This window comes from Triticum aestivum, chromosome 1D, assembly GCF_018294505.1.
Source record: "Triticum aestivum cultivar Chinese Spring chromosome 1D, IWGSC CS RefSeq v2.1, whole genome shotgun sequence".
NCBI classification, from domain to species: Eukaryota; Viridiplantae; Streptophyta; class Magnoliopsida; order Poales; family Poaceae; genus Triticum; species Triticum aestivum.
The window spans coordinates 492,827,683-492,833,367 of NC_057796.1; positions in this window are offsets into that span (position 1 = coordinate 492,827,683).

Here is a 5,685-nt window from a genome sequence, read left to right on the forward strand (position 1 = left end):
TGGAGGAAAAGAAGCTAACTCTAGGTCATTGTGGTAAGCATATTGGAGGAAATAAGGCTAAGTCTAGGTCTTTATGCATTTGTTAAGCAAAACACTAGAAGAAACTTACCAGCGCCCACCATCTTTCAACACCTGCCATGACAAAGAGTAAACGAAATTAGTACAACATAAAAAAATACCGACATGAATAATAATATGTATATCACTTAAGTGTATCATCATCAAGTACAACATAAAAAATTATATACCTGACACTACTAATAATCTCGATCACTATCATCAATAAATGCATAATCATCATCATCACTATAATCAATGACGGGCTCATAGGGTTCAGTGGCATCAACATGTGGAAGGCCACCTTGACGTAATCGGTCAAGCATTGACAGGTCATCCGCAGCAGTAACCTCTTCTTGTTCCGGCTCTTCTTGTTCCTCCTCTGGGTTGATGTCGGATTCACTGTCGCTGTCTACTTCAATGTTTTGGGGTGAAGTATAGCGGTTCTTGAAACGCTTTTTGGAAAGACGTGTCTCTTGGAAGAATTCTCCTTCATATGTGTCTGGGTTAATGTGAGGTTCATAATCCTCTTCCTTTGGGGGAGATAGTCTAGCACGTGGCGGCACTTCATAAACGACATCCCAACCTTTCAGATTTGGATTAGTTTGGCAGGCCCACGGTAGATAGAATACTTGGGTCGCCTGTTGAGCCGTAATATAGACATCAGGAACATCTAAATGGGTGCTTTGTTTGATTTCAACTAGCCCTATATGTTCATGAGTCCTTCTAGTCTCCTTCGGCTGAAACCAATAACATTTGAAGAGTACGACATTCGGTGGGTTGTCACCATAGAATATAAGTTCATAAATTGCTTCAACTCTCCCATAATACTCGGTACCTCCTTCGCCGATAGCAGATACACAACAATTTGTAGACTTTCGGTCGGCCATAGATAGCTCTTTGCCATAGGTACGAAAGCGATACCCGTTGATGTCGTATTTGTCAAATGAACGGACCTTATAGTCAAAACCATTAGCGACTTGTCTCAATTCGGCGTCCATAGACTCTGAATTAGCCTACAAGTTTAATACGAAAGGATTGTTGCATTAGGCAGAAATTAGCGAATGTAATGAAATGGTCTAATAGAAATTACCGTTTGTTTGAACCAAGAGATGAAACCGGGATAGCCGCCTCCTTGCTTTGCGAGAAGCTCATACTCTTCGACGGAATCCTTTTGGATTACCGCTCCATACGAGAATATGGCGACGTATCGACTGTATGAAATATCCAGGAATAAGAGCAGTTCAAAGGAAATAGAAGTTGCGAAACAATGTACCGAGAACTTACTCGATGTACGGCCGCACTTCTGTCAGGTTGTTGAAGATATACAACGTAATGGTCCGCCATTCTTCGTTATCCAAAGATACTGGTTTCGAACCACTGGCTGGTGCGAGATTCCCTTTGAGTAGGCTGAGGTTGGATCCACCCTTTTGAGGTTCGTCAGCATTGTACCGAGGCTTCGGATTATGCAAATGACGATTTTTGGCTTCGTAGTGTGCTGTCACGAAGTTTGCCGCCTCCTCAGTGATGAATGCCTCAGCCATCGATGCTTCAATTCTACGTTTATTTTTACATTTTTGTCGAAGCGTCTTCTGCATCCTCTCAGTTGGGTAGCACCAACGATTTTGCACGGCCCCCCCCAATCTTGCCTCGGTCGGGAGATGCAAAATCAAATGCTGCATTGGATTAAAGAAGCCCGGTGGAAAGATCTTCTCTAACTTGCAGATCAACTCCGGCGCCAACTCTTCCATTTCTTCTAGCACGCCAGGCGATAGTTCTTTCGCACAAAGAACACGGAAGAAATAGCTGAGTTCTGCCAGTACTAGCCATTCATCCTCAGGGATGAAGCCACGCAACATCACCGGCATTACCCGCTCAATCCATATGTGCCAATCATGACTCTTGAGACCAAATATCTTCAATTTATCAAGACTCGCTCCCCTCTTTAGATTCGCTGCATACCCATCGGGGAACATCAACTGCATTTTCACCCACAAGATAATTTCCCTCATAGCTGGCCTTCCAAGATTGAACCATGCCTTTGGCTTCGTCCAGTTCTGCTTTCCTTTCGGTTCTTTCATGTTTTGTAACGGCCTATCACATAGCGCCTCCAGATCGACTCTAGCCTTAGTATTATCCTTTGACTTCCCATCTATGCCGAACAATGTACCAAAAAGTGCCTCGGCGATATTCTTCTCAGTGTGCATCACGTCGATGTTGTGTGGGCAAAGGAGGTCTTTGAAGTAAGGCAGATCCCATAAGCATGTCTTGTGAGTCCAGGCGTGCTTAGAATTATACCCCTTGAAGTACCCTGGACGCTCTGGATCTGGCTCGAGAGCGTTTAACTGATCCAGGGTCTGTTGGCCTGTCAACGCAGGTGGTGCAGAGTTTTTGACAACTCTACCTCTGATGAAGTTCTTCTTGTCTTTCCTGAACTTATGGCGAGGATCCAGGAACTGTCTATGCATGTCGAAGCAAGAAAACTTGCGACCGGCCTGAAGCCAACGAAACTCAAGAGCTCCCTTGCATGTGGGGCACGGGAACCTTCCATGCACACACCAGCCAACGAATAGCGCATACGCCGGCAAGTCATGCGTCGAGTACATGTACCAGACACGCATTATGAAGTTCCGTTTGCTATAGGCGTCGTATGTCTTGAACCCATTATCCCAGGCTTCTTGCAATTCGTCCTTAAGCGGCTGCATGTACACATTCATATTTTTCCCCGGATAGTTGGGCCCTGGAATTATCAACGTCAGGAAAATGTTCTTTCTTTGCATAATCTGTCCGGGGGGGAGATTGAGTGGAAAGACAAATACGGGCCAACAACTGTATTGGGCTGCCGTCAGACCAAACACACTGAACCCATCCGTGCTGATGCCGACTCGAGGATGCCTCGGATCTGCCGCTTTGTCAGCATGTAATTCATCAAACTTTTTCCACGCAACACCATCCGATGTGTGTACGATCATCAGATTCCCATCTGCATCTAGTTCGGTTCTTTTGCCCGTTTTGTGCCATGTCATCTGTCTGGCCGTCTCTTCGACCATGAAAAGACGTTGAAGTCTTGGTACGATTGGCATATACCGAAGAACACTAACGGGGATTTTGGTCTGTGTCTTCTCACCCATACCGTTGTCTACCACAACATACCTGGAAGACTTGCAAATGGGACAATAGTTCAAGTCCGCATAGTCAAGCCTAAATAAGACACATCCTTTCTCACAGGCATGTATCTTCTCATAGGGCATCTTCAGTGCACGGAGGATTTTGTCCGACTGGTACAGGTTTGCAGGCATTACATGGCCTTTGGGTAGAAAGCGTCCAAATACTGTCATCATTGCGTCGTAGCATTCTCTGCCCAAGTTGAACTGAGCCTTCAGAGCCATTACTTGTGAGATGGCATCCAACTGACAAAGCTCAGTGTGCTCGTGGAGCGGACGTTTTGAAGACTCCAACATTTCATTGAAGGCCTTTGCAGATTCCTCCATCTCCTTGTCCGAATCCCGAGCATCATCGAAGTCTTGCACCATGTTTTCCATCCCGGTACCATGCTCGTCGGTGCGACGACGATCCACCTCAGCTCGGTCACGTTGGGCAGACTCACCATGATATGTCCACACCGTATAATCGGGCGTAAAACCACTCTTCTGCAGGTGTTTGCCCATTTCAGCCTCTGTCCTCTTTTCCCAATTGCCGCACCGTAAACAGGGGCACCAGGTTTTCCTCTGGCCATTTGCAAATGCGGCTTGCACAAACCCCTTGGTTTTTGTGAACCATTCAATGCTCCATTTGTTCTGACCAGTGTGACCGGTGTACATCCACGCACGATCACTCATCTTGACTTTCAGAGCTACTGGACACACAACAAATATATATATATATATATATATATATATAATTCACCATGTATATATTCATCAGTTGATCTACTTTGTCAATTTTATTACGTCCATGCAACCTACACTCTAATAGGTAATGATAGGTCCTAATCCCACCGAGTATGTGTAGATTGGGTTCATTTTCCCATGCTATGCTCCGGATCCGACGCAAAATTTCGGCAGCACCTCCCCGCTGTTCTCCTGATACACGTCTCTGCAATAAACAGAGAGGATGTGTACCCGGAGAACAATAGGGGAGGCACTGACGAAATTTATGCGTCGGATCCGGAGCAAAGCATATGGGAAAACGAACCCAATCTACACATACTCGGGCTGTCCATGGATAGCGTTGGACAATTCGAAAGAATCACGGTTATAAATATGCAAATGCATGCATATTTATAACTGTAACGCTTTCGAACGGGAGACACATATTGGTTACGCATACTGATGATTGAGACCTACAGCTAGCAAGTTTCATCGGCACGAAGACCGGAACAGAGCAAATGAAGGGGGAGGAGGAGATGTCATTTGAGCTCACCAACGAACGCAGGGACGGAGCTCGTCGAACGCACGGGGAGGTCGTCAAACACCACACCCTCGCAGCGACGAAACAACTGCACATTTGAATCCACCCGATAAACACAAATATGTATGATGTTTTGCATAACAAAATCGAAAAATATACGACCTAACTCATAATTCACAAATATATGACCCCGCCGGCCTCTGGAAGGCCAAAGAGCACCTTCTACATATTCTTCTTTTCTTCTTCTTCTTCTTCTTCTTCTTCTTCTTCTTCTTCTTCTTCTTCTTCTTCTTCTTCTTCTTCTTCTTCTTCTTCTTCTTCTTCTTCTTCTTCTTCTCCCCTCCTCTTCTTCTCCTACACTTTCTTCTTCTTCTTCTTCTTCTGCCCTCCTCTTCTTCTCCTACACTTTCTTCTTCTTCTTCTCCCCTCCTCTTCTTCTCCTACACTTTCTTCTTCTTCTTCTTCTTCTTCTTCTACCCTCCTCTTCTTCTTCTTCTTCTTCTTCTTCTTCTTCTTCTTCTTCTTCTTCTTCTTCTTCTTCTTCTTCTTCTTCTTCTTCTTCTTCTTCTTCTTCCCCTTCTACATATTCTTCTTTTTTTCTTCTTCTTTTTTCATCTTTTTTCTACTTGTTTTAATTATATGACTAATTATCTAAAACCCATGCACTAAATCTAACACTAACACATATATATCTAGCACTAAACCTAACACTAACAATTAAATAGCAAAAAAAAGAAAAAAGAAAAATAACTCACCGGACCCGACGGGGGCCGGGGCTTCGCAACGGAAGGGTGGCGGTGGCGACGGGGGCCGCAGGGCTCCGGCCGGGGCGGTGGAGCTCATCATGGGGGAGGGGCGGTGGAGCTCATCAGGGGGAGGGGCGGTGAGCGGCGGCCCCGAGCCGGCAGGGAGGCGGGGGTGATGGGGCCGCGGTGGCGGGTGGCGGGGGCGGCGGCGACGCCGGGGTGGTGGGGCGCCGGGGTGGCGGGGCGGCGGGTGGTGGGGGTGGCGGGGGCGGCTGGTGGGGGTGGCGGCGGGTGGCGGGGGCGGCGGCACGGGGTGGGGGCGGTAGCGGGGGCGGCGGCAGGTGGTGGGGGCGGCGGCGGGCGGCGGGGGCGGCGGCGTGGCGGCTCGGGGAGGAGAGAGAGGAGAGAAACAGAGAGAGATGGATCCAGGGCGGGGTGGGTCTCGTCGTTAGTTAGTTTATTTCTTTGCTGT